Source organism: Pan paniscus, chromosome X (assembly GCF_029289425.2).
Source record: "Pan paniscus chromosome X, NHGRI_mPanPan1-v2.0_pri, whole genome shotgun sequence".
NCBI lineage: Eukaryota > Metazoa > Chordata > Mammalia > Primates > Hominidae > Pan > Pan paniscus.
The window spans coordinates 54,722,136-54,738,855 of record NC_073272.2 but is presented as its reverse complement, the minus strand read 5'-3'; the positions used below and the strand labels follow the sequence as shown (position 1 = coordinate 54,738,855).

The 16,720-nt window shown below is 45.3% G+C and overlaps 1 pseudogene; it reads right to left on the bottom strand.

The window, feature by feature from the left end:
* Nucleotides 1-15,999: 15,999 nt before the first annotated feature.
* On the bottom strand, nt 16,000-16,720 carry LOC112438419 (small ribosomal subunit protein uS2-like; annotated as a pseudogene).

Here is a 16,720-nt window from a genome sequence, read left to right as displayed (position 1 = left end):
TCTACCTCCTGGAAATCTCCCCTTGGACATTCCAGACACTTAAAATTTGGCAGGTCCAAAATTGAATTCAGTATTTTCCCCAGAAACCTGTTCCTCTTTGGGTGTTCTCTGTCTCAGTGAATGGTTCCATCATCCACTCAGCTACCTCAGCCATTAAACCCAGGCTTCCTCTCTGACCCACTCTGTCAACCATCACATACAATCCGTCACTAATCATGTTGATTTTTATCTCCTAAATATTCTATAAGTCAGAGATTTGACACACAGGCTTATGGATCCTGGAGGATTCCAAAGCATTCATGAACGTGCTGAATTGTAGACAAAATTTGGTCTATAATATCTAGTGGCATTTTTCTGGGGAGAGTCTGCAGGCCATGGCTTTCATTCACAGACAGGTCTATGACTGAACAAAAGGTTTAGAACCACTTCTCTAAATGCATCCATTCCTCCTCATCCATCCTCCCACCCTGACCAGATATAGTCACTACAGAGGACTATGTCTCCCAATAACAGCCTCTTTGCTCTCTTAACAGCTGCAAATAAGGAGGGGATCTTGCTGTGGCCATGGGCAGAGGCCAGCAGTGCTGGATGCTCTGTGCCCCAGGTGTGCCACTGTGGCCTGCTCCCCTCCCCACATGTCCACAGGTCACTTACTCTTTTTTCCTTTTCCTCCCCTCCCCCATCTCTCTTTCTTCATCTTCTTTTCTGTTTCGCTCATTCTCTTTCCCTTCCCCAGCTTGTCTCATGCTTCCTTAACGCTCTGATTGTAGGGCATTGGGATCTTTGACACACGTAGCTTGAAGCCTCTTAAAACCAGGACTAGAGGCAGCATTCACCCTGCTCATTGGCTCCCACTGGCAGAGCCCTCAACACCCCCTCCATGGAAGAGGAAAGGGAAGTGGGAGGGAGGCTGAGCTTGGAGATGTGGGGCCAGTAATTAGGGAGACCTCAGCCCCAAGAATAGCTGTAGTGTTAGGAGGAATATGGGGGGCAGCTCAAAGAATCATAGACCCGAAAATCCTTGATTAAAACTTAAAGTTGGGAAGACATTTTACGTTCTCTAACCTGATCTTTCCCCCATCTCTTACAGATGGTGCTTGATTCCTTTTTTTCCTCAACTCGTATTTCCAACAACAAGTCCTATTGGCTTTACCTCAAAATATATTCCACTCTGTTCTACTGATCTCTGTATGCATTCTTTCTTTAACACCACGGTGATTATTATAAAATGTATATTTGGTCTCCCCATTTCCTGACATACAACTCCTAAAATCCTTTAAAATCTCCAAAGTGATGTCTTTTTATATGTCAATGAGTTGGCTGATGGCCAACAGCCCCTAGGTAGCTTCAGGATTGGGGATTGGTCCCCAAAAAGACCAAGGCAGGATTAGACAGTTGGGACTTTCAGCTCCATTTCCCCACCTCAGGGGAGGGGAGAGGGGCCGGGAAGGTTCAGCTGATCACCAATGACCAATGATTTAATCAGTCATGTCTGCATAATAAAGCCTCCATAACAACCCAAAAGGCCAGAGCTTGGGGAGATTCCAGATAGCAAAACACGTGGAGACTCCTGGAGGGTGGCACACTCGGAGAAGGCATGAAGCACTGTGCCCCTTCCCACAGGCCTTGCCCCATGCATCTTTTCATCTATATCCCTTGTAATATTCCTTATAATAATCCAATACCCTTTTGCTGCCTGACCGTTGCCATCATGGGTCGCATGCATGCTCCTGGTGGCTGACGCTGACTTCCGATGATGTGAAGGAGCAGATTGACAAACTGGCCAAGGAAGGGCCTGACTCCCTCACGAATCAGATAAGGATGCTAAATGCTATCTGATTCTGATAGAGAGCTGGATTCATCATTTGGCCCGATATTATAACACCAAGTGAGTCCTCCCTCTTGATTGGAAATATGAGTCATCCACAGCCTCTGCCCTGGTCACATAAATTGTCTATGTACTCAAGCAATAAAATGATTGTTTAACTAAAAAAACAAAAATCTAATACATATAAGTAAGTGCCGGACGCAGTGGCTCATGCCTGTAATCCCAGCACTTTGGGGAGCTGAGGCAGGTGGATCATGAAGTCAGGAGATGGAGACCATCCTGGCCAACATGGTGAAACCTCGTCTCTACTAAAAGTACAAAAAAATTAGCTGGGCATGGTGGCGTGTGCCTGCAGTCCTAGCTACTTGGGAGGCTGAGGCAGGATAATCACTTCAACCTGGGAGGTGGAGGTTGCAATGAGCCGAGATCGCGCCACTGCACTCCAGCCTGGTGACAGAGCGAGACTCCGTCTTAAACAAATAAACAAACAAAAAATAATAAATAAATAAATAAGTAAATAAATTATGTAAGTGTTTCCTTGAGTTCTGTGAAGACCGTGTCTAATGATGAAACTTTGACAACTTCCCCTTTTCCTTGTATCTGGAATAGAAACTTTTCTGTGAGCTACTCTAACAAATTAATGGAACTCAGTGAGGGGGTTGTGGAAACTCAGTTTATAGCCAGTCTGTCAAAATCACTGGTAAAACAACCAGGAGTCACATCTGAAGGCGGAGGTGAGGATGAGCGAGGGGAACATGGCATTCTTGGAGACAGCTCTCAACCTGTGAGATCTGACGCCATCTCCGGGTAGTTAGTATCAAAATTACATGAAATTAGAGGACATTCATCTGGTGTCCACAACAAAACTGATTGCTCATTTAGTGTGTGTACTCCCACACATCTGGTCACAGAAATCTGTGTTGATTGTTCTGTGAGAGCAGAGCAAAAACAGTTTGTTTTTTTCCACACTCAACCACACTGTCTTGTGTACCATAGCTTTATAGTACTGTGGCGTCTTGACATTAGATAGTGCGAATCCTCCAACTTTGTTTTTCAGTATTGCTATAATATAGCTTGCTGAGATTTTGACTGAAATGATACTGAATATATATATTAAGTTGGAAAGAAATGACATCCTAAAAATATTGAGTCCTCTTTTTCATGAACATGGAATAGCTCTCCCTTTATTTAGATTTCTTTCATTCATGTTTTGCAGTTTTGTAGATTTGGGTCCAGTACACATTTTGTTATATTTTATTCCTAAGTATTTCATTGTTTTACTGCTATTGAAAACAGTATTGCAGTCAGGCGTGGTGGCTCACGCCTGTAATCCTAGCACTTTGGAAGGCCAAGACAGGTGGATCACTTGAGGTCAGGAGTTCGAAACCAGCCTGGCCAACATGGTGAAACCCTGTCTCTACTAAAAATACCAAAAAATAGCCGTGTGTGGTGGCGTGCACCTGTAATCCCAGCTACTTGGGAGGCTGAGGCAGGAGAATTGCTTGAACCTGGGAGGCAGAGGTTGCAGTGAGCCGAGGTCATGCCACTGCACTCCAGCCTGGGCAACAGAGCAAGACTCTGTCTAAAAAAAAAAAGAAAAAAGGCTGGGTGTGGCGATCACACTGGTAATCCCAGCACTTTTGGGAGGTCAAGGCAGGAGGATTGTTTGAGGCCAGGCATTCAAGACTAGCCTGGGCAACAGAGCGAGACTCTGTCTAAAAAAAACAAAACAAAAAAATCAGTATTGCTTCTCTAAAATTTCAAATTCTAATTGTTTATTGCTGGTATATAGGAAAGCAATTGTTTTTTTGTGTATTGACCTTGTACCCTGTGACCTTGCTATATATATTTTCATTAGTTCCAGGAGTGGTACCCCCTATAGATTGTTTGGGATTTTCTGCTATTCCACACATTTTAACAAATTGCATTTTTATTTTCACTTAATTTGAAATATTTAAAAATTTATCTTGAGACTTCTTCTTTGACCTCTATGTTATTTAGAAATTTGTTGTTTAATTTCCAAATATTTGGGGATTTCCCAGCCATCTTTCAGTTACTGGTTTCTATTTTATTTCTTTTTTTTCTTTTTTTTTCGAGAAGGAGTCTCGCTCAGCCACCCAGGCTGGAGTGCAGTTTGGCACAATCTCAGCTCACTGCAACAACCATCTCCCGGGTTCAAGCGATTCTCCTGCCTCAGCCTCCCGAGTATCTGGGATTACAGGCACCCGCCATCATGCCCGGCTAATTTTTGTATTTTAATAGAGATGGGGTTTCACCATGTCAGCCAAGCTGGTCTTGAACTCCTGACCTCAGGTGATCCGCCCGCCTCAGCCTCCTAAAGTGCTAGGATTACAGGCATGAGCCACCACACCTGGACGGTTTCTATTTTATTTCTATTGTGGTTTGAGAGCATACTTTGTATGATTTCTATTCTTTTAAATTTGTGGGTTTTTTTTTTTCTTTTCTTTTTAGAGACAGGGTCTCACTCTGTCACTCATGCTGGAATGCAGTGATGCAAACATAGCTCACTGCAACCTCGAAATCTTGGGCTTGCGGGGGTCTTCCTGCCTCAGCCTCCTGAGTAGCTGGAACTACAGGTACGTACCACCACGCCCAGCTATTTTTTTTATTTTTAATTTTTTTGTTGAGACAGGGTCTCGCTATATTGCCCAGGCTAGTCTTGAATGCCTGGCCTGAAACAATCCTCCTGCCTTGACCTCCCGAAAGTGCTGGGATTACCAGTGTGATCGCCACACCCAGCCTTTTGAATTTGTTAAGGTGTGTTTTATGGCCCAGAATATAGTCTATCTTGGTGCATGTTCCATGTCAGCTTGAGAAGAATGTGTATTCTGCTGTTATTGGATGAAGTCTCTATAAATTTTGATTAGATCATATTGATTGGTAGTGCTGCCCAGGTAAAAATCTATTCCAAATCTGTCCACATATCTTTCTCCACAATTACTATCCTAGCCCAAGCTATCACGGTCTCTTGCCTGGACTGTCTAACTGGCTTCATAACTAGCCTCTTAGCTGGCCTTCTTGTTTCTGGTTTTGCCTCCACTATAACCCATTCTCCATACATCAGACAGAGTAAGCTTTAAAAGACAAAATTCAGATCATGTCACTTCCAGCTCAAAATCCTCCAATGGCTTTTCATTGTATCTGAAATAAAAATTAAATGTCTTCCATGGCTGGCATGGCCCTACACCATTTTACTCCAGAACTTCTTTCCTACCTCATCTAGTACCAGTCTTTCCTCTTGCTGCCTCCAGCTGGACTTCTTTCTGAATTCCCTTGAATACACCAAGCTCATCTCTCACCCTGGGATCCCATGCCTCTGGGCCCTCATGAAATGACTGACAACTTCTTGTCATTCAGGCTCACCTCAACTCTCACCTCCATGGAGAATCCTTCCCTGACTAACCTATTTCATCTTGTTCTCCATCCTCACCCTATTATACTACCTTTGTACTGTTTTTTGTTTTATTCATTTGTTTTCATAACACTTTTGACTTTTTGAAATGTTCTTGTTCATATATTTGTTTGGTTGTTTGTGTCTGTTATCCTTTCTCTAAAATGTGAGCTCTAGGAGAGCAGGGATCTTCTTCACCACTAAGTAGCCAGAACCGAGAACAGTGCCTGACACCTAGATATTTACTGAGTGGCTGCACTTCTACTTGAACATTTCCAGTGACTTGGAATGGACTACTTTGGTCCATGGGGTGGCTAGTGCCTCTTTAGATAGTTTTGTATGTTAGAAATTTCACCTGTCTCTTGAACTAAATGCTGCATTCTTGACCATGTAAACAGATTAGAAGAGAAATGTATGATCATTAGAAAAGATGCTGATGAAGCATTTGGTAAAACTTAACTCCTGTTCATAACAAAAGAGATTCTTAGCAAGCCGGGCACGGTGGCTGACACCTGTAATCCCAGCACTTTGGGAAGCTTAGATGGGCAGATCGCTTGAGCCCAGGAGTTCCAGACAGCCTGGGCAACATGGTGAAACCTCATCCCTACAAAAAATAGCCAGGTGTGGTGGCATACACCTGTGGTCCCAGCTACTTAGGGGGGCTGAGGTGGGAGAATCTTGAGCCTGGGAGGTCAAAGCTGCAGTGAGCTGTGATGGCGCCACCACACTCCAGCCTGGGCAACAGAGCAAGACCCTGTCTTAAAAAAAAAAAAAAAAAAGGAATGAGAGGAAACTTCCCTAACCTGATAAAGAGTAAAGACTATCCTCCAAAATCCTCCGAATCCTCCAGTGAAGACCATGTCTAATGATGAAACATTGACATCTTCCCCTTTAACATAAGTAACAGCACAAGGATGCTCATTATCATCCCTTTTGGTCAGAATTGAATTGGAGATCCTGCAAAACAAGGCAAAGAAACAAAACAATAGGAATACGGATTTAGAAGGAAGAAACAAAACTGTCATTTAAATCTTCTGCCTTCTCGGGCGGCTCACGCCTGTAACACCAGCACTTTGGGAGGCCGAGGCGGGAAGATCACTTGAGGTCAGGAGTTCAAGACCAGCCTGGCCAGCATGGTGAAACGCTGTCTCTACTAAAAATACAAAAATTAGCCAGGCATGTTGGTGGGCACCTGTAATCCCAGCTACTCGAGTGGCCGGGGCAGGAGAATTGCTTGAACCTGGAGGCAGAGGCTGCAGTGAGCTGAGATCATGGCACTGCACTCCAGCCTGGGCAACAAGAGTGAGACTCTGTCTCTAAATAAATAAATAAATAAATAAATCTGCCTTTTCATAAATCGTACTCACTGGTCCTTCTTTTTTCTGGAGGCCCACAGAACAAAGCTGTCCCCTCTTTTGCATGGTAGCCCCAGGTCTTCTTCCCTCTCTGGGCCTCGATCACCTCATCTGTAAAATAAGGTTATCCAAAAAGCTCCTTGTGTTTCTATCCTTCCATGCTCCTCTGAGTCCATATCCTCCTTTCTACGGGCAAAACATCTCCGTTTTCCTAATAGTGATGATTTCTACATCCTTCCTTTCCTAGCAACACACTCCATTTTGTTTTGTTTTGCTTTGTTTAAATATGGTGCCCAGAACTGGAGCAGAAGGTGAAGAAAGGCGAGGGCACAAAAAGATGAAAATAGAAGGAGTTAGACTGAAAACACAGCTTGAAAATGGTAGAGAGAGGCAGCCAAGGGGAAGGGCTTGGGGGAGGGAGGACAGAAGACGCAGGGGACAGCCTCTGAGACAGAAGTGGCCTGGTGGGGCCAGCCTGTGGGCAGTGCCCCATCTCCTTAACTTATTTCCCTGGGAGGGGAGGAAGTTCCCCTCCATAGTTTGGGAGACGGTGATGGGCACAGAGTCTGTGGTCAGCCACAGCCCTGGGTGGCTCTGCCGGTCCTCCCTTCCAGCTTTCCTCCTCCTGGACTCCAGGACTCTCTCTCCCAGAGCTGGGGTGGGGGTAGGGACAAGGGGCATTGACAAAAGCCAGCTCCAGATGGGAAGGGGAACTGCACAGCATTGGGTCCCTGTCCAGGAGGCAGGAGCAGCCGCCACAGTGGGAGGGAGCAGCAAGCCAACAGCTGAGTGCGACAAGGCCTGGGTTATTTTTTTTCCAGTTTGTTGGCATGTGGGTGGATTTTTTTCTCCTTTTTTCTTCTCTCCTGCTCTCTGCCGTTTCCACAGAGATGTGGGAGTTTGCAAATTTGTCTCAGTGGAGGGGAAAGGCAAGAGCTGATTTTGGGGGTCCTTGTCAGGGACCAGGGGAACGGAGAAGGGCACAGCAATTTTGGCAGCAGAAAAAGCAGGACCCATTCCCTGGTGGCATCCCTGGGGCAAAGAAGGCTCTCACTTTCTCCTTTTGTCTTGAGGCTGCAAGGATGCCTTTTCACCTCTCCTCAGCTCTTGGCTCTCAAATCCATCCCACCTGGTGATTGCAAAAGCCTCCCTCTGCTTCCTTTCTTGCTCTGCAGTGCCAAATGCACTTTCCTCGGGGCCCTGGACCAACTAGGGCCACTCCTGAGACTCTTCTGACCAGAGGCCGCTCTCCTTGTTAGTATCTCTGGGGGTTGGGCTTGTGGGGAGCTGAGGAGCTTTTCTTTTTTTGAACTATACATTTAAGGGATAAAAGACGGTACCTATAGCACATGCTAAGTGTCAAATGAGTGTTTCAGGCTTTCAGAGGGGGAAGTTTTCTGAAAGGATTAAGGGGTGAGTAGTTTAGCGAGTCTGGAGGACATGGGACCTAGACAAACTGACAAAGTAGCTGAGGGCATGCCAGCCAGGGGCAACAGTGGCCGGGGCTGTGGACCTGGACACTTAGATGCTGATTCTGGTTCTGCCATTAATTTGTAATGTAATGCTGAAGAAGGAAATTTTTTCCCTCCTCTTGGGCTTTGTTTCCTCATCTGGAAAATGGGCTGGATCTCTAAAGCTCTACAGATCTGTGCAGACTGAATCCTGATTCCTGGCATCGAGGGTTAGGAGCCATGTAATGAGATCATGTGTATACGAGTGCATTGAACACCATCAAGGAGTAGGCTTGCCTGAGACTCAGAGGTTTCTTGAGATGTGGGTCTTTCAAGTGCTAAAACAATCTTGGGCAAACGGGTATGGTTGATCTCCCAAGCAAGGACCACATCCACTAGTTGTTATTATCATTATCATTATCATTATCATCATTATCATTATTATTACCACTAGAGGGCAATACTCTCTTATGCCTGGGAGTAGGTCTTATCCCACCGGAAAGGTGCAGAACTGATCCCTCATTCCAGGACCAATCAGATCGATCTCTCTTTTTTTTTTTCTTTTCTTTTTTGAGACAGAATCTTGCTCTGTTGCCAGGCTGGAGTGCAGTGGCGCGATCTTGGCTCACTGCAACCTCCGCCTCCCAGGTTCAAGCGATTCCCCTGCCTCAGCCTCCCGAGTAGCTGGGATTACAGGCGCGCGCCAACACGCCTGGCTAATTTTTTGTATTTTAGTAGAGACAGGGTTTCACCATGTTGGCCAGGGTGGTCTCTAACTCCTGACCTCAGGTGATCCACCTGCCTTGACCTCCCAAAGTGCTGGGATTACAGACATGAGCCACCGCACCCGGCCCCAATCAGATCTCTCAATCTTCCTCCTGGAGAGCAGAATCCTGAGAAATAGAGAGATTTGTGAATTCCGAATTCCAGGAGTTTCCTTTCAGTTCTGCCCTGTGGTCTGACTGCCAATTGTGCCCGAACCCGAATCAGCAGGTGGTGGCCAGTCTGTCCCACTGTGGCAGAACTGCCTGCTTCCTAGGGGACTGGGGAAATGGAGAGATGCTGACAAGTAGCTTTGGTTTGTCTGAACACAATGGGCGCTTTCACAAAGCTATGCCGTTTGCCCCATGCTTTGATTGTCTGGCCGTATATGCGTTCTGCAAGGCTAGCCAAGCCAGCTCCATAGATGCAGGAGCTGGCCTCCTCCTTTCTAAAGAAATGATTTCAGCCAGACACGGCGGCTCACGCCTGTAACCCCAGCACTTTAGGAGGCCAAGGCAGGCAGATCACCTGAGGTTGGTAGTACGAGACCAGCCTGACCAACATGGAGAAACCCTGTCTCTACAAAAATAAAAATTAGCCGGGTGTGGTGGCGCATGCCTGTAATCCCAGGTACTGGGGAGGCTGAGGCAGGAGAATTGCTTGAACCTGGGAGGCAGAGGTTGCAGTGAGCCGAGATCTCGCCATTGCACTCCAGCCTGGGTAACAAGAGTGAAACTCTGTCTCAAAGAAAAAGAAAGAAAGAAATGATTTCTCTATTACCCTATACCTCTTATCACATTGAATTGTAGTTATGATTTATCTGTCTACATAATCGATTAGGTTGTCGATTCATGCATTCAACAAACATGGACTGCTTATCCTGGCTTTTGGCCAGGCTTATGATACAGTGGGAAGCAAAACACAGTATCTGCCCTTGTAGAGCTAACAGTCTAATGAGGAGGCAGGAGGTTAGCAAACCAAAAACTGCACAAATCAATATAGAATTACAAACTTGCTAAGTTCAGGAATGAAAAGGACTCACTGAGAGAATGTATCAGAGGGATCTGCCCAGTTTGGGAGTGAGAGAAGGTGCCTGATGAGCCAACATTTGATCTGAGATTTGAAGGATGAATAGGCAGTTTAGTGGGCAAAGGCAGCAAAGAGAACTTTCCGCGCCAAAGGAACAGCAGGTGTGCAGGGCCCGAGGTGGGAAGAGCCTAGCTCCCTGGAGGAATGTTTGCTCCTTGAGGGTACAGCTTGCCTCTGGTTTATCTTTTACTGTAGCTCCAGATCTGGCACATAGAGAAACCAATAAATGTTTGTTGAACTGAATTGAATGAGATTTTGTTATGGAAAGCATCATAAGTTGGGGGTTGAAAGGCCTAGCTTCTACTTGCATTGCCTCTGGGCAATTCAGTTCCATTTTCCAACTGCTTACTGTTCACCCACAGTGGGCAAGAACCCAGGGCCAAGCCTGGTTGGGGGATTGAAAGGTCAACAAAACCGTCTCTGCCCTCCTCAAGCAATCCTCCTGCCTCAGTCTCCTGAGTAGCTGGGACCACAGATGCATGCCACCACATCCAGCTAATTTTTTTTTCAGTAGATACAGGGTCTCACTACATTGCCCACGCTGGTGTTGAACTCCTGAGCCTGAGTGATCCTCCCACCTTAGCTTCTCAAAGTGCTGGGATTACAGGCGTGAGCCACTATGCCTGGCCAAAATTATCTTAATTCAACTCCTCCATGTAGTGTTTCCATTCCCTAGGCAACAGACCCTCCTGATGAGGTTGTCCAGCCACTATTTGAAGACCTCCAATGACAGTGAACTCCACCACGGCCCTGGTGGAGTAGCGAACAAGGAGACAAGTCCTTTCAACTCTCTGAGCCTCTTTTTATCCGGTTATAAAATGAGGGGTTTGGATTACATGATCTCTAAGGTTCTTTCCAGCTCCAGCAGTCTTGACCTGTTCTTCCTTGAATAATAGCCAGTTAGATGGCAGTGGAGAGCAATGGAACGGATTTTTTTATTTCTCCTGCCCTGTAGGAGTTACATGCAGTAGGACTGGGGAAATGCAGGCTTGAGTTCTGTTTATGGACCATTCTTCCTTTCAGGAGTGTCTCAGGGGCTGTCAGGGTTCATTGCTTCTGGCTGGAATGTTCCAGCATTCAAAGACCTTTGTTTCTTTTTTTCCTGTCCCCCCTCCTTACCTCCCGGCCAGACTTCTTTTCTACATCTAGGACTGTGTAGTGCAAATCAGGGCCGGAAGGAGCCTTTAAAATTATCTTTTTTTTCTTTTTTAGAGACAAGGTCTCCTGTCTCCCAGGATGAAGTACAGTGGCACAATTATAGCTCACTGCAGCCTCAACCTCCCGGTCTCAAGCAATCCTCCTGCCTCAGTCTCCTAAGTAGCTGAGACCACAGATGCGTGCCACCACATCCAGCTAATTTTTTTTTTTTTTCAGTAGAGACAGGGTCTCACTACATTGCCCACGCTGGTGTCGAACTCCTGAGCTTAAGTGATCCTCCCACCTTGGCTTCCCAAAGTGCTGGGATTACAGGCGTGAGCCACTGTGCCTGGCCAAAATTATCTTATTCAACTCCTCCATGTAGTGTTTCCATTCCCTAGGCAACAGACCCTCCTGATGAGGCTGTCCAGCCACTACTTGAAGACCTCCAATGACAGTGAACTCGCCATCTTCGCCAAGCATCGCCTGTGAGAGCTTTCTTCCCTCTGGGATCATCTCTCTGTAATTTTCACCCATTGCTTCTGGCTGTGCCCTTTGGAGCTAAGCAGAATAATTCCACTACATTGCCCCCCTGACAGCCTATTGGATATTTGAAGACAGTAATCATGTCCTCATAAGCCTGCTCTCCTCTAGGCCAAATATCATCTGTTCCTTCAAATGTTCTTCATTGTTTCAAATCCCCTTAGCATCTGTAAATATAATTTAGTTTATGTAAGATTTATATCCCGCCTACTTTAAAGAGGATATTAGGCGACTCATCAGTTTATAACATGAAAGAAAGACAATTAGGGATAAAAATGTGGAAGAAAACAGACCAGATACCATGTAAAGGAAGCACGAATAGATGTTGCCAGGTACCTAAAATGAACTGGATTATAATTGGACTCTGAATTTGGCTCAAAGTTTTATGGCAGCTAGGACAAAATTGGAAACACATTGGGTTATGTGGTTTTATGTTCTGACAGGATCAAGCTTACAAATCATCTTCAGAGAGAAAATTTTCCTAAAACGAAACCCCAGACTTGCCTATTAGAATTGCTTTCTGTGCAGCTGTTCGAGACTGATAGGTATTTTGGTTACATCTCACCCCTTCCCCCACTAGGGGAAAGGGGGCTGGAAGGATAATTAATTAATTAGCCAAATGCCGTCTCAGTTTTAAGCACCGCTATCTCTTTAGGGATCCCCACAGAGAAGAGAATCTTCCTTTTCCTTTTCTTTTTTCTTCTATGTTCGTCACAGATGGTTACTTTCCTACCTTTCTGCCCTCTAAAGTCTGCAATCTTAAGACTCTGGAACACCAGACCGCAGGAAATAGCCTGAGAAAAGGGTCATAGCCTAGTGATGACTGATCATAGCAATTGTGTGCAAATCACTTCTCTCTGGTCCTCAGTGTTCTTATCTGGAGAAGGAATTCACCTCTAAGTTCCTTCCTTTCAGCTCTGATATTCTGGACTGTAAAGTCTGAGAGAAAGACCAATTTTTTTTTTTTTTTTTTTTTTTCCGAGACAGTCTTGCTTTGTCACCCAGGCTGGAGTGCAGTGGCATGATCTCAGCTCACTGCAACCTCCGCCTCTTGGGTTCAAGCGATTCTCCTGCTTCAACCTCCCCAGTAGCTGGGATTACAGGCATGCGCTTACACGCCTTAATTTTTGTAGAGACGGGGTTTAACCATCATGGCCAGGCTGGTCTCAAACTCCTGGCCTCAAGTGATCCTCCCGCCTCGGGCTCCCAAAGTGCTGGGACTATAGGTGTGAGCCACCACGCCCAGCCAGACCAATGTTTTTTTCATTTTGATTTTCCCACCTCGTGCTTGGCAGCTAACAGGTTTGGGAGAAAAGGTCTGCTCACGGAAGGGAGAGAGCTGTGAGGATCCAGTAGGAAAAAACAATTTGAACAGATGCCACCTTTGGATCTGAGGCAAATGCTTCATGGTTCTCAGTATTCTGACGGGTTCTTGTTGACTAGATCCTGGCAGTGGTGAGATGTGGTTTTTAAGGCTCTTTCCTGCTCTAGCTCCACGTTGCTTGGCAAAGCTGGTCCCAGGGACTGAGGCTTCTGGGAAATGACTCTGGGAGGCAGCAGGTGGGTTAAGAAGGTAGTACCACAGTTTCTGATGAACAACAACAATGAACCAATGCTAAACTCACCTTGTAGTGTGTGATACTTGGTGCGTGCAATATCCACGTGGGCCCCTCCCCTCCCACCATGTCACTCTCCCTACCGTGTCACTCTCCTGTTCAAAAACCTTTCATGGCTTTTCATTGCCTATAAGGGAAGATCCAGATCCTTCAGTTTGGCAATGGAGTTTTCTCTAAGCTGAATCAAGCTCTGTCTTCCCATCTCCCATCCCTTGCTACACACATACATACACACACCACACACGTCTCTTGCGCTGTCTTCAACCAAACTACATGTGGTTCCCTAAACAGACACTGTTTTCCTGACCCTGTTCCTTTCCTCACAGGCACAGGGTTCCTATTAGCAGGTCTTGCCCAGTTCTAGTACCTTCTACCTGTTGAAATCCTAGCTTAGCTCAAGGACTTTCACATCCATAAAGACCTCCCAACCCTTCCCCGCCATCCTTGTACCTCAGCTCTAGTGTTTTGTACATTCTGTCTCATTAGTCATGTTTGTGTCTTATTGTTGTGGCTCTCTGAGTAGGTTGGGAGCTCCCTGAGGGCAGAGGCTATATCTGATTCACCGAAGCCTCTCTATCATCTTTTGCTGCCTTGTCTTTCTCCAGAGCACCTGTCACCATTTGTATTAGTGTCCCAGGGCTGCCATAACAAAATACCACAGACAGGGTGCTTATAACAACAGAAGTGGTTTCCCTCACAGCCCTGGAGGCTGAGAGTCCAAAATCCAGGTGTCAGCGCGGCCATGCTCCCTCTGAAGGCTCTAGGAGAGAATCCTTCCTTGCCGTTTACAGCATCTAGTGGCTGTGGCAGTCCTTGGCATTCCTCGGCTTATAGATTCATCTTTCCAATCTCTACTGCTGGATTCATGCAGCGTTCTCCTCACGTATGTGTGTTTCTGCGTCTAATTTTCCTTCTTTTAAGGACACTAGTCATTGGATTAAGGCCTGTACTCATCCAGTGTGACCTCATCTTAAGTTGATTACGTTGGCAAAGACCCTTATTTCAAATAAGGTCACATTCAGTTTCTGTGTGGATATTATTCAACCTCATTCACCATCCAGTGCGCCCTACGTATTCCATTTGCTTCTTGTCTGTCTCTGCCACTAGAATGTTAGCACTATGAGGTTAAGGATCGTTGTCCTATTTTGTTCATTGCTATATCCTCAGTGGTGGACAGCAGTGCTTTACTTATTGTAGACAAAATAGTTTGTAAATAAATCTAAATACCCATCTGCTTTAACCCCAGAGGGCATCTGAACAATAGAAGAAGCAAGATAAGGACGGGAACATACGCATTGCCTAGAACATAATGTTCTGCTAGTGTTTGTTGGATGAATGGACATATTTGGTGGATATACTGTATTACTTTAACATTTATGGAATACTTATTTTGTACAAGGTACTGAGGGAAAATATAAAGTGAGAAGTGAGAATGAATCATCTGAGTATCCTCACTATGCCTCTGTGTGACCCTGGGCAAGTCACTCAACCTCTCTGTTTCACTTCCCTCATCTGTAAGATGGGAGGTAATAATAGTACCTACCACATAGGATTGTCATGAGGGTTAAGTGAGTCCTTATATGTAAAGTGTGTAGCACAGTGCCTGGCACACAGTAAGCGCCAGAGACATGTTAACTATTACCATTGTAGGTGTTATGTGATAGCTCTGTGCAAGGTGTTTTTTTTTAAATAAAGCTTTATTGAGATATAATTTATATACCATAAAATTCACCCTTGTAAAGGGTACAATTCAGTGGTTTTTAGTATATGGACAGGATTGTGCAACCATCATCATAGTTTAATTTTAGAACATTTTCTTTTTCTTTTTTTTAAGACTAGTCAAGTGCAGTAGTGAGAGATAGGAAAAGAGTAGAACAAGGAGTTCGATCTGTAATTGACTGTGAACAACCAATTGAGATAATTCACTGCTTTTGGACCAGCCTCATTTTAGAACATTTTTATCCCCCTCCAAAAAAGCCCCATACCCGTTAGCAGTCTTTCCCCATTTTGCCACCCACACTCCAGACCCGGCAACCATTACTCTAATTTCTGTCTCTATAGATGTGCCTATTCTAGGATTTCATATAAAAGGAATCATACAATATGTGGTCTTTTGTGACTGGCTTCTCATTAGTATAATGTTTTCAAGGTTCATCCGTGTTTTAGCCTGTATTAGTTCTTGATTCCTTTTTAATGACTGAATACTATTCCATTGTGTGGTCATACCACATTTTGTTTATCCATTCATCAACTGATGAGCATTTGGTTGCTTCCACTTTCAGGCTGTTACAAATAATGCTGCTGTGAACATTCATGTACAAGTTTTTATGTAGATGTATGTTTTCATCTCTCTTGGATATATACCTAGGAGTGGAATCCCTGGATCATATGCTAACTCTATGTTTAACATTTTGAGGAACTGCCAAACTGCTTTCCAAAGTGACTGCACCATTTTACATTCCCATCCGCAATGAATGAGGGTTCCAATTTCTCTACATGCTCGCTAACACTTCTCATTGTCTGTTCTGTGGATTTTAGCTATCATAGTGGATGTGAAGTAGTATCTCTGTGTGTGTGTGTGTGTTTAAGAAACTGATATTTATTTTCCGTCAATCTGATTTCCGTTTTCTGTTCAAGAGCCTGTGGAAGAACAGCTTAAGACCACTCAGTGGTTATTCCTATCCATTCAGCTATCTGAGAGTGACTGCTACAGACCAGCCTCCAGTGGCAGGCTGAGTGCTCCAAACTTGAGTAGAGAATTATTGAATAGGTACAAAGGGCACCTGCATGCCTTCAGACCAGTCTGTACCCTCAGGTTGAATAGCAGTAGACTCAGGAGCTGGCGCAGTCCATTCACCCTGAAGTTCCTCCTTGGTCACAGCCTTTTCTCCAGCAGCCTGCTCTTCGTTTTCAATCTTTTCAGGATCTCTGCAGAAATAGAGATCAGGCATAACTCCCATGGGTGTTCACGGGAGGTGGTACAACGCACGTGCAGAACCTCCTGGGCCAGCATCCATTACACTAGACCCCCTGAGGGAACTCCTGGGTTGTTGCATGGGATGGCAGTGTCCACACAGTGCAGGGGAGACTCTGTGTGACCCAGAGCAATGATAGGCAAGTTAATATAAGATGCCTCTGTGAGAGGTTAGTGGTCAGCCCTGGGATCAGTAACCACCAGCAGACGTGGCTCCTGGAAGGCTGCCTGGATCTGATTAGTGAAAGTTCCAGGAGTGAAGTGCCCAGCAATAAGAGTGGCCCCAGTGGAAAGAGCAAACTTTAGCACAGCCCACTGGCCAGTATTCCTGGAAGATATAATACTAGCATCAGTCTGGTTTTCAATGGCAACAATGGCAGAATCTTCTTCCAGGTCCTCTTCAGATTTATGATGTAGATGCCACCACATTTCCTTCTGTAGATGTACTGTTCCATTTGGAAGTCAAGGTTGGTGCCATTCAAGTGGGGTTCTGCTGCAAGGAATTTGAGGATATCTCTTCCTTCATCTGCAGGACATTAAGGGCTCCAGACAT